This window comes from Dermacentor variabilis, chromosome 11 (assembly GCF_050947875.1).
Source record: "Dermacentor variabilis isolate Ectoservices chromosome 11, ASM5094787v1, whole genome shotgun sequence".
Lineage (NCBI taxonomy): Eukaryota > Metazoa > Arthropoda > Arachnida > Ixodida > Ixodidae > Dermacentor > Dermacentor variabilis.
The window spans coordinates 74,155,390-74,178,102 of NC_134578.1; the positions used below are offsets into that span (position 1 = coordinate 74,155,390).

Sequence of the window (22,713 nt, forward strand, 5' to 3'; positions counted from 1 at the left end):
AGTACACTGGAATTTCTTTCAAATTTGTTGAGCCATCAATTAGCTTGACGTCCCTCTTCGCTGGAGATTGGTTTGTGTTTATTACCGGCACCATATCTCCACTACTTGTAAAGTGCACTCGAAGGCTAGCTAATGTTTCTGTGGCCTGTTCCGTTATAAATGTGCGATTATTCGTAGGCAATGTGATGTTTGCGTGTATACTTGTAGAAACATCATTACATGGCCTTCACAAAGAGGACAACAGCCAAATGTCATTTCTGAGCACATCGCGTACCACTTCTGTATTCTTGGACAAGTGGCAATGAGTTTTAATGAACATAATATGATATTTAATGTAATCAGGAATAGACAAAATATAGCTCAATTTCCTAGCACATACTCAGGCTTCCATACAGTTTACCTCGTGACAATAAATCGAAAGCTTTGAAATATCTGGTGCCATTGCGCTGATTTGATTTTTAATGTCGATGCCAAAGTACGGGTCGTAGATAAAGTTTTACCGCTTCGTGTCACTTTCTTTCATCTCAGGGGGAAGTCTTGGTGGATAAAGCGCTGGTATCGATGATATATCGTTGGTATGGATATTTTATGCTTGAGAATAATACAGTCTAGAAACTTGGAAATTGCGCATGCTTGTAAAACAGGTCACAAGCTAGTTAAGTCTTCCATTCTTCTGACTTGTGCATAGGAGTGAATATGGCTGTCTTTGATTATTTTAAGCTTTTGCATGGCCGTCATAACCATGAGTGGTACTGGCTAACACTTCCCGGGTTCCCATCTTGCACTGAAAGATAAGTACCCAAGTCCTCCGACCTCGTGCTTAGCCGCGAACACCATAGCCACTAAGCAACGACGGCGGTTCGCTTTGAAAGGTTTCACGATTGGAATAAATGCTAATGCAAAAACAACAGTGCAGCTACTTAGTGCTGCATATATGAGACTTTGAAAAGGTTGTGCATACAGGTGTTTGCCCACTGCGTACTTGGAGTCTGTTCAAAAATCCTTTTCTCTTGAATGTCACGACAATAATAATATGAGAACATTAACCTTGAAGCGCAGCTTGAAGTTTAATGACTACTCCACGCTGTAGAATTAAGGAAGCGTGTTCATAATTGGCGTAATTTAGATGAGTGGTTCAGCCAATCGGCGACGAACAAGAGCGGGCTTATTTTCAGGTGGCGCGTATAAAAGAGTGCGCCAAAGAAAGCCTTCCCAGTTTTTTTCAGACTTCCGAGGAAGTTTAATAATTTGCTTTGCGTAAAAGCACATTGTTCGCTGGTACAGTTTTAGAGACGAATCAGATCGTCTACGGAAGTCAGGAAGTTTCGACATCGGAAGAAAACGTAAGTTCCTTTGCTGGCCCCAACCACAGAGAAAATTGCAGTTACATGGTTGTACAGACATTTGGTGTACGTTGTATGAAAACTGAATCAGAATCAATATTACTGTCAGGTCTAACAGTGTCAACAGTTGCAATTTAAGATAATCTTATTGTTCATGGGGAGATAGCGATCACGAAAGCCTGCTAAAGAAATTGTCTGACAGATGTACTAGAAACCGTAAGGATATTACAATTATTGAAGTTAGTGATTCCGCAGTTTGCTTACGAACGCATTAAGAAAACGAAAAAAAAAGATCCTCTGCATTGAAGCGTACAAAAACAGGACGTTTTTAGCGACTCAGGACTCTGCAGTTTTTTTTGTTTTTACGCATGAAGATCACAACTACATATTTGTGCCCCTCTTAATAAAGAAAACGCCCTCTATGTCTCAACCTTCATTCGACATTCAAAGTCCTCGAGCGAAAACGCCGCAATGTTACGAAGGGCACGAACACTATTCCCACCATTGTCGATGGAACATACGCGCGTAAGCATAAATCGCCCGATTCTTGGCCAATCCCGCATAGTGGGCATGAGTTAATTTAGAAGGCAAACAAGTAAGCGAGATGCATGATAACGATGGCAGATAAAGTGAATTAGGAAGGACGATAAAGCAAATTAAGTGGACGACTCAGGCGGGTTGAAGAAAATAGCATTAGAAGATGAGTAAGCGGATTAAGTAGAAGGTGGCGGATTAAGCGGGATGGTTCAGGGAAGTGGACTAAGCGAATTGAGGTTATGCGTGCGTCAGGAGTGCGGGTTTAAAGGATCGGCACTCAGGCTTTGGCCTTCAAGTCGTCCTAGGTATAACATAAGAGACCCTGTTAGTTTTTTTTTTCGCTGCTAAGGCGTCGACATGGGGCTAACGGCTTTGCTTTTCGCGGCCAATCTTTAGCGACATGCTTATGAAATAAAAAAGTAATCTTTCTGCCTGAAGGCACCACTCCCTATTACCGCTCTTGATGCGACCATTTAATTGTTGTGAAGTTGGTGCTTCTGTTGATGGTCGTTTGATTATCGCGAACACCAGCATTTGCTGGACACAGAAGGCGATGCTGCGTTATAAACAAAAACATACAGCATTTGATACAGAAGGAACCTCGACAACTGCGGTTGCGCGTCCCAAGAGTTTATTCAATTTGCCATTATATCTTATGTGTGTCCTGCATCAAACGGTGCCGCGTTCTTTTTTTCTTGCAAAAATTCAACGTTTCCGGTGGTACATCGCGGTAATACCAATGTAATTGCTTTGCAACCGTTCTTTTTAAATTATTTTGCCAAACTTTTTAATGCTTTCTAGTAATGCCTATCTTAAGAAGTTTCCATTATATATTTCCTAGCGCATCAATCATTCACATTTATTGCCGGCGTTGTCGCGCTAACAACCTTTTGATGCTAGGTGTGCAATTGGTGATGATCATTGTTCTATGGCATCATGATAGTTCCTCATCCGCTTCGGTGGCAAAGCTTTTCTGAACCGCATCTGCTCTCAGCGAGAAGCCACCGCCGCATAGCGATGACCTTTGCGTTTCTCAAGCTCATCAGCAGCAAGCTACGTCCTCGGGTAATGATGCCTTCATCAAACTTCATTAAGCAATAACAAACAAGAAACGTATACGGTAAATTGACAAAGGTCTCATACGACATTGATTATAAAAAGCAGTTCACGAGTACTTATGACCCTAGTTTGGGGGAACACGTGTTGTACCAGTAAGCGCCTAAGTATTTAGGTAAAATTGAAAATAAATTGTTGGGATCTACGTGTCAGGACCACGAGCTGATTATGAGGTACGCCCTAGTGTGGTACTCCGGAAATTCGGATCTCACGGGGTTGCTCAAAGTTTACCTAAATCTGAGTACACGGGCTTACAAATGCGGCCGCCGTGGCCGGAATTCGAAGCCGTGACCTCGTGCATAGCAGAACACGTATTTAGGTAAATAATCACTGTTTCATACTCAGATTTCGGTGGCCTACTGTCTGCTTATAAGTGTGGTGCGATGTCGTATGTAATTGTTAGTTCAACACGTTGAACGATAATGCAGTTCATTGAAATTTTGCATTGGGCTGCCACAATTCCAGTAATATGGATCACAAAAGCAGTGGCTGAGCCGTTATACAGACCAAGACTACCTATTTTTTACTAGTGACGAAAACAGCTATTAATTTGACTAGCCTCCCGATAGCACCAAAGTATCATTAAGGCAGTAAAATTCAAACTAAGTTCCAAAAGGAACTTACCAACTGAATATCCACTAACTTTAGTTTTACTAGTGTACGCCCTATCCGTCACATGGCCCGCCCAGCTCACGTTTTAAATGCGAAGCATTTTGTCCTAACGGAGCCAAGGTCAGAGCAAGGTCAGGCACAAGGACGCATCAATTTTTCTCCAAGAACTGCGGGCTGACTTCACAGATAATCCAGCTAGAAAAGCCGCCACAAAGAGTGCAAACGAACACCGGATATAGTACAAATCATGGTGGCCCGATTGGCCCATACCGGAAACAGTGCTAACAAACGGCAATATGGTCACGATGTAATGTTGGTGAGCAACCACAGGAGAACAACGCATGCTACAAAACTATTTATTGGCGAACATGTGTCGAAGACAGCAAGGGACGCTTACCATAATAATATTGGTGATTCTAATCGTCGGTTTCAATTTCTGATCCCCAGAACAGACGTTTCAGCTATATATATATATATATATATGGATCATTAGAAGTTCGAGTGCAATTGCTGTTTTTTTTTATTAATTAGAATTCTTGCCCCGTAGGGATTCTACCGAGGATGTTAAAAATACACGAACAGATTCAACTCGTGCAAAAAATCTAGAAGTGAACGATGATGTGGTCCATGGATCCAACATTCAAGGTCGGGTGGGCGGCCAGGCCCAAGGCCTGTTGGCCGGAGGTGGTGGAGACGGCTTAGATGAAGTCCTGGGCATATCCATAGCAGTTTTGTCACTGTCACATTTTGGATTTCAGTGTTCCAAAATGGGTGCGATGAGCCGTAAGGACAATGATAATGTTGTTGCCAGAGAGCGGTCACCGAAGCGGTGAGCTTGACCCCGACACGTAGCATCCTTTGCGTGACCTCCTATCGGCGGGTTAACCGACAAGGGAGGTCTGACCCCCATGGAGGTATAAGAGCTCGTGTAGTACGTCGGAGGTTTTCTTTTTCCCTGATCAGTCGTCCACAGGCGTCTTCAGCAAGATGAAGAAGTGGGTATGTTGTAATCTGTGGGTGCGTTGCCATATCTGCTTCAAGGAGACCCGGCAGGGCTACTCGAGGCACCCACTGCACGCGTATGGGCATATTCGTAGTGGCAGCAAGACGGTGAATGCTATCTGATAATTGAGAGGTCTGAGATTCCCAACGTATGTCGTGGATTGCTTGAGTAGGGTAGTGGCGAATTCTGAGTTCAGAGTATCGAGCAGCTTGAACAGTTGGTAGCAACGCAGCCAATCCGTCTCGTATGGCCGGGCAAGATAGGCCGGTGGTGCACGATCGGCAACATACGAGCGCAGCTGGCCTGCCTCTCGTATCAATGGGCATACGAGAGCTGTGTGAATGATGGTGCCAGTAAGACTGGCACCAGTGCATGCTACAAGAGTCGCATCGTCTTGATTATGACAGGCGCGATGAAGGCGGGAGACTTGGCCATTCGTCTGGCGAGGAACCGAGCTGTACAGAGGACAACGAGGCTTATTGTCACTTAATTGCACCCTGTTCCACGGAGCTCCATCGGGTCTCGTTGATGCTGGATTGTATATTTCGTGTCCCATGTAACGGGCCAGTGAAGCAGCCGAGCAGAAATTTGATGGCTTGAGTGCACACGCATCGACGTTGGTGCATGAGGTCGTCGATAGTGTTGAGTTGGGATTCGGCCGGTAGGTTTGGCAAAGCAGAGAGGTGTTGTATTCCTGTTATGGTCTGCATCACTTCGTTATTAATGGCGTGAAGGCGAAACCATTGTGCCTTCGTGATATTATCAGACTGGGCTCTGTAGAAGAGTTGGGGTTGCAATACAGAACGGATAAGAAGGGGAGCCATGTTGGTGCTCGCTCCACCAGATTTCTTCGCAATCCGACGTAGCAACTATATCGTTTCTGTGGCCTGTTGCTTTGCATTCTTGACATACGGTCCCACAGATCCGGAGGAATCTATTTCAAGGGCGAGTACACGGAGAGTTGAAGCCGCGTGTATTGGTTGCTTATCCAGTGTCAACTGAAGAGGCCGGAGTGCCAGTTGACGGAGCCCATACTTCTTCGCTGCTGACATGTACTTCATGTTGTCCTCGGAAATTTCAACCCCTATCTGAGCACATCAGTTGTGCATCCCGTTCAGGGCCATTTGGATAGCTTGTTCTTTTGGCAGAATCCTTCGCGCATACCGTTCTCCGCAAGCATTCCCCTGTAAATATTACGCTTACATGCGCCGGTAAGCGTGCGAAGCAGTTATCAATCTTTGTGTGCTATAGCATTCCACTCTTAAAGGCGAAGCTTAAGAGTCCTCCATGTCTTTCCACAGCAGCTTGCAAGCGCTGGCGTGAAGTATTCTACCATATAAGCACCGTCGCTTGCGTAGCATGTGTGTGTGTGTTTCTCACGTGTGCCCGAACGTAATGTAACAATTTTCGAAGGACACTACTCGCAATTCCACGCAATCAAGAAAAAAAAAAACCCGCTGCGTGGAGTATTTTTAATGTAGCTGACTCCTGCGTACTGTGCCTGAGTTCGATTCAGCGTGGAAGTGGCTATTTTTTTCTTCTCATTTCAGGCGACAGCCGCTGCTGACTACATCGCCAATCCGAAACGGCTATTGGAATGAGACCATAACCGCTTATGCTGTAAAATGAGCTATGTGCCCCATAACGACGCAAAACATCGTTCCCCAAGCACGCCAGCCCGGTGCTCTCATTATGGCATCTAAGATTTCACGCACTCGCAGGCTTTCTTCCGGCCGTCTAATTTTGCATGTGCCCAAACAAAAGAGTGTAATCCGTTCAGCGCGTTTTGATGCCTCCAATTGGTGCTGCTATGCGAGGGCTCTAATCAAGAAAGAAATCAGGAAGCTTTGCAACAAATTCCAGGGTAATGGGAAGAACACACACACACACACACACACACATATATATATATATATATATATATATATATATATATATATATATATATATATATATGTGAGGAGTTCTTTTCGAAATGGGTCAAACCCACGTAAACAGAAGTTGAAAAAAAGCAAAAATTTGTTACCGGACCTAAATGCAACGCTATCAAATCTATTATATGATATGCTTTGCATGTCAGCTAGGGCAAGTTTACGACCACAAGTAATGAATAATTATGCGGCAGATATGCCCAATATTCGGGTGAGAACTTTGGATTTGGCTCGTATTGAATTGAAATGCTAGATTTTAGGCGGTATTGCTATGAAAACTTTATTAAAATTGGCTTTCCAGAATGGCATCATGTAATTTTGACAGAAAAGCTATAATAACATTGGCAGCAGGGCACTGCTGTGCTTCCAGAACAATAGAACTATATAGGAAGAGCAGGTGCGCCTTCTTGGCAGCATAAGCAGCTCTCTTCGAATTCTTCCGCAGGATCATTTCCTCGGGCGCGCCTGAAGACACTAACGAAGTACGCAAGCTCTTCATTGTCTTGCCAGGAATTTCCGAAATGCTTCACAAGAAGGCTGGTCACATCTCTGACTTTCATTTCGTTGACGTGGTGTGTGTACAGTGCACATTTTATGGGTGCTTGTGCAAGGGACCTTCGCCTCTTTAGCACTGACACGAAATTTGACACAGAAACTTTATAGTGAGGCTCTGCTCTAACTTAAGGACTCCTACCAGCTGCATTTCTTTGAATGTAGAAGACCTTCGTTTCGGTTATCTTGAACGGCAAGCTGGATGTCGACTTCATCACCGCCGTGCAGTAGGCCTTCCAGTCGTATGCATGCCAATGTTTTCCAAGCTCTAACACAGTGCCGTGATTTGAAAAAATCCTTTGGTAGCTTTGTGGATTCAGGATTTCTTCGTGTCGTCTGACATCTTTTTCAATTCTGCCAAATACCCTGTATGGGGGTAAAAAACTGTGTCCTGTGACAGGAAACACAAGGGAAACTACTGCGACACCTGCTGGAGCCTCATTCTGGAGCCACCAAAGAAGCATGCAAAGCACAGTACTGTTCTTGTTTTGTCCGGCACAGCCATCGGCTACTAACCGCACCTCTCTAATTCCTTCGAAGTTAGCGCTTCGAAGTGTATTATGTACCACACTGGCTACTTGGTTGCTTCCTTTGGAGCTTTCATCTTCGCTCCATGTGTAGGAATGGATGGCTTCTTTGGGCATTGATCCATCTGCCTGGTTTTCCACCACGGTGAGGTGGTACTGATAGAGCTGGCAGCTGTAGTAGGCTTCTTGGTCCGGAACTTTGGGGAGCACTTGATTTTGTTGGCAATCAAATGAGAAAGTTTTCAAGTCTTCCCTCTTCTCAGGCAGCAGGGAATAAAAAGCCTTATACTTCAACTTGTGTATACGTTGCTCTGTTGTGACACGCTGCTTCTGTGAAACATCTCCACAAGTTTTCATCTCATACGCATTTTTCAGGCATACAGAGGAAACGTCTGTGCTCGGTGTTCTGAACGAAAGATTGGACTTCGCTCGAAAAATGTGTTGAAAGAAGCCATACTTCACCCTCACATCTTCGGGTGCTTGTTGGTTATAAATCTGCCACAGGTTTCGGATGCTCTTCAGCTCACTTGGAAGGTATAACGTTTTTGTCTTCTTCCGGGTGTAGTGCGACTTTCTTGCCTGAAGTCGCTTAATGAAACCCACAACAGCTGATCGCTTTCGACCGTAGCGCTTGATCTTCTGGTAACCTCCACGACTGTCGGCTTTCACTTCACCTTTTTCATGCTTGTGCTTTATATAGCGAGTAACTGTGCTGTGACTAATATCAAGCACTGCGCAAAACATATCCCGACAAACACGAATGTCTTGGCCATTTTCTATCCGTACCTTGTAGACAATAGCAAGGCTCCGACGAGGTTCCGCTTCTTTTCCTCTCCTACGTTTTACGGCTGATGGCGTGCAGTACATCAAAACGAACGCCTTTTGTTCCGCGCTGCAGAGTTCGTAAAACTTCTCCTTGAAACGTTTAGTGGATGCTTCTGTCACAAGCGCACACCTGAGAGTCTTTTTCGCGTGTTTACATTTTGGCAACGGCGCATTCTTGCTTTTACGGTGCTGATGCGGCTTCTTTTCACTTCGTCGTCGACGTCTAGGGATAGATATTTCGCCGATCTCTTCATTGCCATCCGAATCCATGAACAACGATATCAGAAAAGCGAAGAACTCGCGAAAACACGAACGAAACACTCTGAGCTATCAGGCGGGAACTAAATCCTTGGCGGGAACTGAAAGGAGGCTGCCATGGCTAAATGACGTCACGCCAAAAGCGCTCTCCTATTGGGCAAATGGATTTGGCTCATTTTGATCCGCGCAACAGCTGGATCTGGCTCAATTTCGATACGAAATACGATCTGCGAACACGTTCGCCTGGCGTTATTTGACCCATTTCGTTGCAACGGTTTTTCTATGAGAAAGTTGCCTAGTTTTCTTGTCATTACCGTTTTATCTGACCTAGTTTCGGTTTGTGGATTTGGCTCATTCCGAAAGAAAACTCCTCATATATATATGCAGGGCAAAGGCCTCTCCTATACTTCTCGAACTACGCCGGTCATGTACTAATTGCCGCCATGTTGTCCCTGTACACTTACTTAACTCCTCCGCCCACCTAACTTTCTACCGCCCCTTGCTACGCTTCCCTTCCCTTGGTATCCTGTCCGTAACCCTTAATTACCATCGGTTGTCTTCCCTCCTCATTACATGTCCTGCCCATGCCCCCATTTTTTTTCTCTTGATTTCAACTAAGATGCCATTACCTCGTGTTCGTTCCCTCATCCAATCAGCGTTTTTCTTATCCCTTAACGTTACACCCATCATACTTCTTTCCATAGCTCGGTGCGTCGTCCTCAGTTTGAGTAGAACCCTTTTCGTAAGCCTCCAGGTTTCTGTCCCGTACGTGAGAACTGGTAAGACACAGCTGTTATACCCTTTTCTCTTTAGGGATAATGGCAACCTGCTGTTCATATTCTGAAAATGCCTGCCAGACGCACCCCAGCCTATTCTTATTCTTCTGATTATTTCAGCCTCATGATCCGGATCCGCGGTCACTACCTGCCCTAAGTAGATGTATTCCCTTACCACTTTCAGTGCCTCGCTACTTATCGAAAACTGCTGTTCTCTGCCGAGACGGTTAAAGATTATTTTAGTTCACTGCAGATTGATTTTCAGACCCATCGTTCCGCTTTGCCTCTCCAGGTCAGTGAGCATGCATTGCAATTGGTCCCCCGAGTTACTAAGCGGTGCAATATCACCAGCGAATCGCAAGTTACTAAGGTATCCTCCACTAACTCTTATCCCCAATTCTTCCCGATCCAGGTCTCTGAATACCTCCTGTAAACACGCTGTGAATAGCATTGGAGACATCGTATCTCCCTGCCTGACGCCTTTCTTTATTGGGATTTTGTTGCTTTCTTTATGGATGACTACGGTGGCTGTGGTGCCGCTACAGATATCTTTCAGTATTTTTACATACGGCTCACCTACACACTGATTCCGTTATGCCTCCATGACTGCTGAGGTTTCGCCTGAATCAAACGCTATCTCGGAATCAATGAAAGCTTTATGTAAGGGCAGCTTATATTTCGTTGATTTCTCTATCACCTGCTTGATAGTGTAAATATGGTCTATTGTATATATATATATATATATATATATATATATATATATATACAAGCTCACCCATTGTATTGAGAATTGATATAGGCCAATAGGCATAATACAGAAGTAAGTGAGGTAAAAAGGGGGAGACGGCGAATTCAGTGCAGAGGATGGCAGCGAAGTAGAAGATGGAGATTTACAAAAACAGGAGCCAATAACGGTGGCGAGATTTGTATGATCACGCATTCGAGAATTCGGTCCTATGTGAGGGCTGCCTTGCAGCCCGAGTACAAAAGCATACCAGAGCGTTTATGCGCCACAGGATGAGGCATGCTTGGCCTCTAAAGGAAAAAAGTAAAGCCCGGAGACGAGAGGCACGTTGTGTTTGTATAATATAATATAATGTATGTATAATATAATGAGCTAGCGAGACCCTTAGGGAGTGTTCACTGTCCAGAGGCGTTGGGTTTCAATGAAAATGGGAGGATTACCTGTTCAGCAGATTACATAAGTAGAAGACGATTACAGTATTGGTGGAAGAAAAGCACGAAATATATTCATAAAGGCTGAGTCACTGCGACTTTAGGTAAATGCACCAGTAGTCATAGAGGTTTTAAATGCGAAAGTTATGATTGATATTGGACTATAGCCATAGATGTAGTAAAACCTGAATAAATCAAGCAGGCTAGGTTAGGTGACGATGTGTCCTTGCCTCATTACTAAAGGGGTGCTAATATACGTCGTCATCACCATTATCATCATAAAATTTGTCATCGCCTCGCGCCCGTGCAGGCGAACGTAGAAGACAGGCCACGGGAGATATGAATGTGTGCATGTGTTACTGAGGATTTTCAGAGGATACAAGTTGGACAATTTTTCAGCTCTGGCTCAAATATGTATTCATCTCAACGATTTGGTCCTTTCGTGCTTGTCTTTTCTCCTGCAAATCTCTATATTCTTATCTATAAATTTAGTAGTATCTATAATACCTAATTAAGGTATCTTTTTTCATTTACTATCCCAAAGAAATCATGTGCGGGTTACCCAACTATCTATTGGCTGTTAACTGGTAGCTTATCGCTGATGGTAGAGATTTTCTTTTATGCCTGCTTGTTCTTTTGAATTTTGCGTAGTTGTGGCTCATCAATTTATACGGCAATATTGGCGTTTGCATGCATATTTAGTAGTGCCATGGTGTTCATGCAATAATAATAATCATCAGCAGCAGCAGCAGCGGCAGCAGCAGCCCATTTTATGTCCACTGCAGGGCGAAGGCCTCTCCCAGCGATATCCAATTACCCCGGTCCTGCGCCAAACGATTCCAACTAGCGCCTGCGAATTTCCTAACTTCATCGTCCCACCTAGTCGTCTGCCGTCCCCGACCGCGCTTCTCTTCTCTTGGCACCCATTCTGTAACCCTAATGGTAGAACGGTTATCTAACCTGCGCATTACATGACCTGCCCAGGTCCATTTTTTTTCTCTACATGTCCATCAGAATATCGGTTATACCAGCTTGCTCTCTGATCCAAACCGCTCTCGTTCTTTCACTTAACTTTATCCTTAGCATTATTCGCTCCGTCGCTCTTTGCGCAGTCCTTAACTTGTTCTCAAGCTTCTTTGTAAGTCTCCAAATCTCTGCACCATAAGCACTGGTAAAATGCACTGATAGTACACCTTCCTTTTCAATGATAATGGTAAGCTTCCAGTCAGGAGCTGACAATGTCTGCCGTATCCGATCCAACCTATCTTTATTCATCTCTGAATTTTCTTTTCATAATCAGGGTTCCCTATGATTAATAGACCAAGGTAAACGTACCCCTTCACAGACTCTAGAAGATGACTGGCGATCGTGAACTCTTGTTCCTTCTACCGGTTATTCATCATTATCTTTGTCTTCAGCATTTTATACTTCAACCCCACTCTCCGCAATCATTTGCTGTCCCGCGCCTGCAGTACTGCCGAATAGTACAATGTCATCGGCAAACCGAAGGTTGCCGAGGTATTCGCCGTCGATCCTTACTTGAAAGCGTTCAGAGTTTAATAGCTGGAATATTTCTGCCCAGCATACAGTGAATAGCATTGCGGAGATTTTATCTTCTTGTATGACCCCTTTCTTTATAGGTACCATCTGACTTGTGCAGACTTAAGTTAACTGTGGAATTTCTGTACACGTGTTCCAAGATATTTCGTAAGCAGTCTGTGATCCTTCATTACATAATGCGTCTATTACAGCTAGTGTCATTACTGAATAAGGTGCCTTTTCCTAATTTATGCAAGCTGCAGGCTGATTGCACTCTGATTTTCTCGATTACCTGATTGATGACATGGATGTAGTCCATTGCAGGGTATCCCTTTCCATTATGGGTATACCATTGTAGGGTTACCCCATTATTTAATTTGATGATTTCTAAAAACGATCTTTTGTGACGGGGCTGCTCTATCTGCATCCTGCCATCCAACAACTTCATTTAGGTTTGGAAATCAAAGCCAACGTCTTTCTTACCGACTTCGCCACCAGTTTATTGTATTGGGAATGTTTTAAACCACTTTATTGGGCCTAATCTACAGCTAGTGCATAACCACACTAGTAAAATTACGTCAGAGTCAGTTTAGCCCTGTTATTGTTTGCACAATTATTATGTAGATCTCAGAAGGTGTAAAATAAAAGACTTGCGCTGTCGGTGTGTTTTTTCATGACACTTTTCTGTGGTCCGTCATTCTCAAAATTATGTGGAAAAATTTTATCACGAATATGCTACCTCGTATGAGCAACCTCAGTGATCGAATGCTGCGGCAATATAATGCACATTTATCGCATGTCAGATGGCATGCCACGGCATATAGCATACTTATACCTAATTACATACGGAACTCAAAGACGACACCGACTGCGAAAAATTCGCTTGGAGTGTCCGTGTAATTGCTATCGAAGCAGAAGCTAAATTAAAAATTCATTACGCAAGCTGATATGGGCAAAATCAACTAGTATTTTACTGCTCGACATAATAGAAATGTTTAAAACTACTCTTTTTGGTATGGTAATGTCTACTTCTGGGGCAATGGGATATTTATGCTAATTGACGAGTAAACTATAACATAATTTAGCATTTCTTGCTTTACGCGCAATTTCACACGCAATTTCCACAGACACATACACACACACTAACGTTCATAGAGAGCCTTTTATGTTCTGGTGTAGCAGAAAACCTACCATTGCAAGTATCTAAATGTGCGTCAACGTCACCATCACTCTCTCTCTTGAAAGCCAGCGCGGGCGCTGAGCTAGCGCCCCAGGATGCTGCTGCTTGCCGGCTCGGGCAAGATGTACCACGAATGCCTGCCTCCTTGGTGGGAGCTGTTGCTTCCTCGATCTCTCGACGCGCAGGACGTCGGTGGCACGCAGCTTTTGCACCTAGGCTACTGTTGCTTGCTGACTCTGGCAGAACACACCGCCATAGCTCATTACATACTGCGCAGAGACCGAAAGACTACTATGCGGTATCCAATACTACAAAAATTGGAGGCTTATCAAGGTTAAGCCCAGTAGATGCGAAGCATCCACTGGGCTTAACCTTAGGGTATCCTTAGCGTTTGGAGGCATCTTGACCGCATACACGTCCGGCGCAAAGACGCTGGCGCGGTTGCGGGCACAGAGACTGACGCGACGGCGGGCGCGCGCCGCTTCATCCTTGGCGTGACGTCACATATCACGTGATGCAGCGATGGTGGCGCCGCCGCCGCGTCGCGCGCGACGGCGCGAACCGAAGCGTGGTGACCACCGCCGGGAGGCGACCGACGGCGCGATATGAGGCCCCATCTGCAGCCGGTGTGACGTCATCACGTGACGTCATGTCGCGTGACCTACTTGAAAGTCACTTGAAGGTCAATGGTGGCCACCGCCGGGAGGCGACCGACGGCGCGATATGAGGCCCCATCTGCTGCCTGTGTGACGTCATCACGTGACGTCATGTCACGTGACCCCACTTCAGGGTCAATGGTGGCCACCGCCGGGCGTCGCGCGTAGGCCCCAAACCTACGTTAATATGCTTCGCATAATAATGCTTCCCTATGACAACTAATAGGATGTGCTTAGGTGTCCTCGAATTTTTTCCTAGGCTTAAAATGGAACCTTATCGGTCAGTACCGGTGCAATTTGTTTTTTCTCTTTATTATCACGATTCCTAGAATTTAAGCGGATATGCGTAATGCAAGAAATCAAGCACGCCCGCACCATTAAAGCTATATTGAGGTTTTGAACAATTGAAATAAAACTAACAACTTTTGAGTTTTAGATAACTTGAAGGTAACCCCAGATATCGACGCCACCAGCTGCGACAAACAAGGGAGGCGGTCACATTGGCAATACCAACTGAGACTCATCTTATAATTTAAAATGTGTGTTTGGGTGCATAGCTAATGAGGGGAGTAACATGGGTTTCTGGGCCACCACACAGCAGGCACGTGGGGTTTGGTGCAAACTCAAAAACGAATTCGAAACCCGGCCGGTCACGAGACCTGCCCATCAGAGAATGGTTGGTCGGTCGCTGCGCCTCCTAATGGTGTCCTTCCAAGTGCGTCAAACTTTTACTACTTCGCTAAATAACGATTGCCGTTTACTCAAAAAGCAAGAAAGCGTTAACAGCACCAAACGGTGATATTAAGCAGCCTTGCAATGAAGAAAGCAACTGTTAAAGTTGCATAAACGACCTGTGCACTTGAGATCGTACGAGTGCAGCCTTCAGATATCCTTTACCTGAAATTCGCACTTCCTTGTTTCTACGTCACAATATTCAAAGGCGCCTAGCAGTACCATAATTTTTATAGTAACAAAAACAAGCATCAAATAAGGATATGAGTTTAGTATCATTAAAGAATATATATTTTTCCACCAGGAATTACTAAAAACAAGATGCCCACATCAAGGAAACTGGTAGCGTATCTCATCATTTCTGTTCTGTGCGCAATAAGGTAAGTCTACAGTCCATGCATCCCATATTTCTATTCATAGCGTGCATCTGTAGTAAAAGTTATCGTTTGATAGCGCGCAATCCTTCATAGAAGGTCGCGCAAGCATATCATTTAAAAAAATGACCAAACATTCGCCTCCCGTAAAATCGGTATAAGCGATGCTCGTCCGGCGTGCACCTGCCATGTTGCACCGTTACATGTGTGTTAAGTAACACACATGTAAAAGTGCCGCATTGCTGAGGCCTCCTGTTCTCTTAGCTCGGGACCATCATCTCGTCGCTGTAGGATAGCCTTGGCACGGCCGGTTTTAACGGCTGGATCGCTGCACCGATGGCATGTACTTTCACGGGCGAGTTCTCGCCGCCGCTCGTCAAACGCTGCCTGTTTTTCCGTGGAACGCACAACGTGGGGCCGTCGCTCAGGTTTTGCGAGACTGAACTGAACAGAAACGAAGCCAGCGCAGGACGCGCGAATACCCTTTCCCGCTCTTTCTCTCCCCGGCGGATGCGAAACGGCTCTGATTGGTTGCGCGCGTGACGTGAGGGCACGCCTATGCAGTTGCAATTCCTGCTAATGACACACGCTCTAGCGCCGGCGCATCTGTAAACTCACCAAACCGCCCTTTCCCTCAGCTGCTCTGCGCCTAATATTGCGTCACAAGACCACCACCCAAATATTGTGAGCCCAATACAAGCTTCACTTGAAAAATACATACTCTAGTTACCACCCAGGCTCAATTTACTTCGACCAAGTTATCACAGACACCGGTATAGGAATATGCTTTTGTGCATATGCGATATGAAGACGTTACTTATAGGGTGGATTGCGAAAAATTCCGTCAAAACCGTTCTAGCTACGCATGTCGGCGTGAGTGTCATAAGCGTTGATGCAATTTAGCCGAATGCCGTAATGCCTGCGGAGAAACACGTATGCAGAGGGATCCTCTCTCGTGCTTGCTACTGCACCAACTGCGCCATCATTTGGACAACGCGGGGGACGCTTAGGTTCCAACGAGCATTAAATAAGTTTAACGGATCATTTATGAAAGAGGTTCAGTTAGGAGAAGTACAGAGTGTCACATACCCAGTGATCGAAATCGGCCTCAAAGTTGTTCATTGAAGAGCGGCACATACCCAATGCGACATACCCAGTGACGCATGCACACTTACCCATGACGGCATAAAAAAGGTTTGTTGACGAGCAGCACGTAAATTCAGTGCCACATGCAGGTTGGCCCAGGAATGCCCGATGCTTGGTTTCAATAACGTGCCCACAAAATGTGAACGCCACTGGTTTCCCATTCGACCCTGACCTACCCGTAATCCAGGTTCGCAGAAAAAGGTTAGACCGATAGGCAGTTCCACAGTCAACCTACGAAAAGTTCATAAAGTACCCAAAGAATTCTAATTGCATCAGTAGTGCATTTTATTGTCATTAGCTTTATTTGGGCACTTCGCGCACTTTTAGGGGACTTTTGGGTGATTGGCATGACCATGCACCATTTTTTACAGAATATGTGTTGCTATGTAATATATGGTCTATGGTCAAAAGGACTGAGCATGGAGCTGCTTCGACGAGGGATTTCGGTTTTGAACCGACCGTGTGACAAACTTGCGCGACTCGGTGGGTGCCACAGAATAGGCACCGTTTTCAGTGAACCTTGCGGACGGCACTTACTGTGGCCGGGCATGTTTACAGAGTATGCGTCGCGCTTTAACGAAAATCTGTGACACCAAATTAGGTCGCATGGCCGTGTAAAACACTCGCCACACATATTCGGATACTGTCGTCCGAATATATGTTACACAGGCCCCATGCGCTGAAAGCATGGTGGGGGCATTACCTCGCTCAACGCGTTAAGAGGGGAAGTGTGACAGAGAATCCAGGCTGCATACACACTGTATATTGGGCGTCTTTTTGTGTTGGAAATATGCTCTGTCGCTACATTGCTTCAGTGCTCATAACATTAATGTCAACTTCACTGAAAGATAGGAGCTACCGGTATTTTTTATTGCGCAAGAATTTTAGGGTATTTCACACTCTTTTCGCGGGATACGTATATTAGTATGCTTGTATCTCCGTCTATCTGAGTCACTGGGTCGCGCATGGTAAAATAGCGCATCGGGCTGCTTGCTGTCCTGAGGGAACACGCTTCGGAACCAAGAGCCAGACCAACTTGGATAATTCAGTCCTCGGCCACATGTAGATATGGGCCAATCTTCAACAAACCTATTTAACGCTGACATGAGCCACTGCATATGGAGGACACATTAGGCGCTGTTGTTTAGAAGAAACTTTGACACTGATTTGGAGCACTGAGAATGTGCCAATTGGTCTATGCTGGTCTTTATTGAGCCTCTCTGATGCCATCTTGGGTCACTTCGTATGAGAGAGCAGCTGTGAGTCGCTATTCAATGAACGTATTTGAGCCTTACTTGCGTAACTAAGTATGTGCCATTGGGAATTAACCGCTCTACAATGATAAGAAAAAGATCATTTAAACATATCCGATGCAGAGCGGATTTTAATCCACCTGACAAGGGTTCCTTAGGGACAGTAACCTGATGATTTATCAGGCTGCACCAGAAATTCACTGCGTGTAGACTGCTCTTCAACGAAGCTGTCCTATACTTGGGTCACTGAGCATGAGGAGCAGGTGAGCACGTCTGCTCCGCTAGCGCAGCCTTGCCGCAGCCTTGCATTACACGTGGCGGAGCGCGCAACCGGCTCCGCCATATTTAAGGGGTAATCTAAGACCGGGGAGAAGACTAGACAAGCAGAGGCGGCTGGTGTCTGCATACGTGCGCTTTCTCCCCTGCACCTACGCCTGGATGTCAGGTAATTTTAAGTATCGGAGAAGAGTCGAAGTGAGACGCAGCAGAAGCCTTTGCTCCCGTCTCTTTGCGCTTGTCCTAAAGCCAGCGCTTTCACAGCGAGTGTTCGCCACCATCGAGTAAGGTCTGTCCAAGATGTACTGTGCTCTCGTGAGAGGATGCTTGTTAATTTAGTTACAAAGTTAATAGTTATTGAACAAGAGGCAAGCTACTGAAATGTCAAAATATTGGTATTGAAAGCGGCCCATTGTGAAAAAAGGAGCGTACAGAATTGGACGAGATCCTGCATTCAACGAGGACGGTTTAGCTGTCGAAAAATGAATAAGGTATTTGGAACAGTAAGTCCAGGAAGACGGCTACACACAGGTGATGAATTTAGCAATACGTTTTTGCGCTGCATTCTTTCTGCGCTAATCGCGTTGAAGGGAATATTCTAGGTGAGATAAGTTCTCCCGTTTCTTTTTTCGACCACATCACTGTGAAACGGTATATCCGTTCGATGGAAAGGGCAATATGACCGTATGAAGTAACGTTCTGTCCACAGGAAACCTCAGATTGTCGCGACTCTGTCACGAGGTACGAGGGTGCGTAGAGAAAATAACGGCCTGTGTCGCGACACATGTGTTCTCTAATGTGAGCGTCTTACAGCCGTAGTTTGGGGCTAGATGACTCCGTGGGTCGACCGAGCCTCCTGGAAAGTAATTCAACACCCGTCCACATTTTATGCACGGATGCCGGTGCGTTCAGTACAGCGGTAGCGTGCCTCGATAGCAGTGACGCTGTTTAGAAAGTGTTGCAACTTCACGGACGCGAAGTTTCTTTTCCTTACCTGTTCAGTATCGCCAGTCTATCGAACGGCTACTGCTACAGCACGGTATGGGTGCTTTTGAGCATCTTCTTTCCTTTGGGACGTCCATATTTCTGTACGCAAAATGTGTGCACCAATCAGTTGTTGTAGTCAGCATTAATTATCTCTTGTATTTCTTGTCTCATTTTTCTTCCACTGTTTTTCGCCATGAACCATATCAACAAACTCAAGAGCAGACATTTTTAAAGAATAGGAAGTTATTTAGTGATGGACGTAATCTGTTACAATTAGTTGACGGAATGGAAAACATGGAGCATGTTGAGGGAAATAGTTGTGTGCCGTCTGCAACCTCAAGCCTGCGCAGTAAGTACCTGTGAGTCCCTCTGTGGAGGTTTTCACGACAGTAAAGTTTAGTGGCAAGATTCAAGGAAGCTCATCTCCGAGGCCCTAATATGAGAGGCAGCATATGTTAGTGACATTATTTTTCCACAAAAGGAAACAGCCAAACATAGGTATTAGTTTCCTCCAAATTATAATTTATGTATCAAGGAAAGAGGCCAGCTGCAATATGAAAGTAGAAAGTAGCAATAATTTCAGTTCCAAAATTGTTCGGAATTTCTTTGGAATATCAATTATTTCATTGAGCCCACAAGGTCCGCAGCCGTCATCAGCTGTTTGTGAACGATGCTTCTAAGGAGTGTTCCCTCGCCATTATTTTATCGATGTAGTTGTCAGAAAATAATATCACGAGATATGCCACGCTTCCACCATGCAAGGGGCTCATGCACGATAATAATCGGAAAGTTAAATTACTAAATATCTTTTGGAGCCTAGTTTGTAATTCGCGTTGAGGGAGGTGAGGAATTATGGATAAAACCACTGGTAGGAATGAAAATACAGGAAGGTGACTGAAACAAGGGCACTAATGAAGTCTGCGAAGCCTGCGTTATTGCGACGATTTTAAGGTTTGAATGACTGCGTTTGCAGGAACGTGAAAGCTTGTCTGTTACGCAGGTGCTGCTGGATCCATCATGGAAAAGGTGAAATGGCGGTCGGATTTTGCGCATGTGACAAAAACTGTGCGAATGTCAGGCTCATCAGTGGCGATTTATTACTTTTCTGGAGAGGCAGGGTCCCCACGAGCATTTCCAAGACGCTCCCACGCAGTCATAAGTAAAGGATACTTTACGTAACTTAAACCAAATGACTAAAAAAGTGGATAAACATACCTAAATGAAACCAACGCCATTTGGTTTGTCGTCATGTGGCGCTTCCTATGGTATTTTTTGTAATTTCTAATTATTAGTTTCTAAGTAAAAACAAACATTTCGTTTAGTATTAATCGCGCTTCGAGGAAAAGAGACCTGCGTGAGGACCCTGTCGAAGGGAGAGGCCAAACGTCTAGGCATGGCCTTCAGAGTACGTCAGCATCTTTCACGGTTGCGCACGGAAAGGGAGCGCTGTCGGTTCCTGACGAACCATAGGGCAATACTATAATGCGTGGGCAGAGCCGAGCGGCTTTATTTAATATTTCGCGGGCTTTCTTTAGACGCTGCAATAAATTTGAACGCAGCACCTACGTTCCGATATAAAATGGAGTGGTTGTTTCTGCACACCCTCTAGAACGCAAGGAAACGCACTTCGGCACAAATTAAGATTAAAATTTTGAATAATTAATCTCTGGCAATCAAGTAATTAGGCCCGACATGAAAAAAAATATACTTAGAAGAGCGCTACATGATGGTAAATTAAACGTCGTTTGTTTAGAGCAGTTGTAGTTAACCATGGTTTTAAAACACCTTGTCGAAGTTACGTTAGACCCCCTGTATATAATCATTGTTGTAGATTATTTTTATACAGCAGAGTGGCGGCAATGATTTGGGGCCTCCTTATAAAAAAGTGAAAGTTTTTTATGTAGGGTGCCCAAGAATGTACAGCTCTGTTAAGGTAACCCAATGATATATCGTTTGTTCCTTTCCAAAACAGTTTTCACTTAGATTTAAAAATCACTGACAAAGGGACGTTCAAATTTTTAGTAGGAAAAGCGTAAATTTTTTGCCACAGCGGAGAGAGGCGCAATCATTTGAATTTGTCTTGGGGACAAAAGAGATGACATGTCGTTCCATACAACATACATAGATGAATGGATTTGCAAGGGTTTCTCTGCCCTCTACCTTTAACGTCGTAACCAAGTGCAGCATTACTTGTCTGCAACATACTGTGGCATCCTATTTTAACTGGCTGCGCAGTTGCGTGGTAACCCGCAAGGCGGAGGGAGCTGCGATTAAGCAAAAATGTTATTTTTTGCTTAATGCAAAGGGAAACCCATACGGGTTCCTTAGAAAGAACGCTTCTCCGTCTATCTATGGGAGCAGGTATTGCTCGTAACAATTGAAATATGGAAATGCCTATTGGAGCCATTGCGGCAAATTACCAACCCAGATGAGAAATACTAGTTTTTGCAGCACAGCTGTATATAGTTTGCCTTTGGCTGTGGTCGATGTCCGTGCATCTTAGCTTCGCGTAGACACACACACCCACCCACAAAAAAAAGAAATATTTTCCAGTCTCTCGCGAATGCCTTGTCGCTCTCAGTCTAATCCAGTTATCTGTTAAAAATCACACTGAAATTGGCCACTGAGACGACTCTATTATTATGCCGAGTTTCATTTACTTGTCATAATAAGTTCAAAGTAAAGTTGTAAACGTTACATAATTTCCCTCTGCTGTCAATACATGGCATCGTGCGGATGGAGTATGGTTACAGAAAAGGCTTTTGCTCTATTAAAGCTATGCCGGAACGAGATAAATGAGAGCTACAAGATATGACGGCCCAAGCTTGAGGCCGAGTCTCATCTGCTTTTCGCGAATACATAGTTCACAGTGAAGTTGTAAATATTATAGAATTCCCCGTCCAACATGCGTGTGTATTTGTAGACGTCCCTACTTCATAAAAGAAACAAAAGATATCCATCCACAATTGAAAGATGTATTCGTTGCCTCTGGCATTGAATAACAATAATAATGACACAGATAAAATAGTATTTATAACAATAATAATATGCATATGTACATATATGCCTCGAGTGATAGGAAACATCCCGGCTTCGCTCATCGTCTTTTTTCGCCGAGCAAAATGACTGATGAATTTTTTAAATATTACATAACGGTGGCTTCGAAAGCAAGCAGCTAAACCTCATGCGTCTAGGGAGGTTGTGATCCTGGTCCATCTATGTTCAAATACCGAAGAAAATAATTTCTGAAATGATTGAAACATGCATAAAAAAGAAATATATTGTTACAAGCGATTTCCGTAAATTCGAGAAAGCGCAAGCAAGGGGATGAAGACGAAGATCGAAGGAGAGTTGGTGTGGTCGTTGGTCCGCCCTCTCGGCTTCTCTCTGCATATATTACCTTGATGGATTTTCTATTTTGCTTTGCTTAGTCTTATCTCCATCACAAAAATAACAGAAGCTTCCTCCAAATAAGCCCGCATGTCGTTAGCGACAAGAAATCTGCCATAGGAATGTATCGTGGGATATAAGCGGGTCGATTGGGTTTACGCAAGTTCTTCAATTTGTAGCTTCGCAGAAACCTTTGGTGACTGCTAACTCTGCCTTTTTCTGTTGTCTCTGCCTGCCAAAAAGTACTGCTGTGGATGCATCTTCGGGAGCACGATGGTATAAGAGTGACTGCTGGAGACATGTAAGTACACGAAGTATGTGTGCAATGCCATAAGTTTCCTTGGGGCAGCGCGTTTACTTTCGGAAACCTTTTGAAGAACTATTTTCTTGAGACAGCAAAATAGTACACCGAATTATTTGCAGTTCTGGCACTTCTTTGTATGTTTTCCCTGAATAAGACTTTAGCACTCTGAACCGTCCTCATTTGCAATAATTGTTAGGCGCATGAAAAATAAGCTCCGCGA

The 22,713-nt window shown here is 44.6% G+C and overlaps 1 long non-coding RNA gene across 1 annotated transcript; it reads left to right on the top strand.

Moving 5' to 3' along the window:
* The first annotated feature begins 1,185 nt into the window (after window positions 1-1,185).
* On the top strand, window positions 1,186-22,485 carry LOC142564513 (uncharacterized). Its single transcript, XR_012824580.1, has 3 exons — window positions 1,186-1,343; window positions 15,068-15,143; window positions 22,433-22,485. It is a non-coding gene; the product is annotated as an uncharacterized LOC142564513 (long non-coding RNA).
* Window positions 22,486-22,713: the final 228 nt, after the last annotated feature.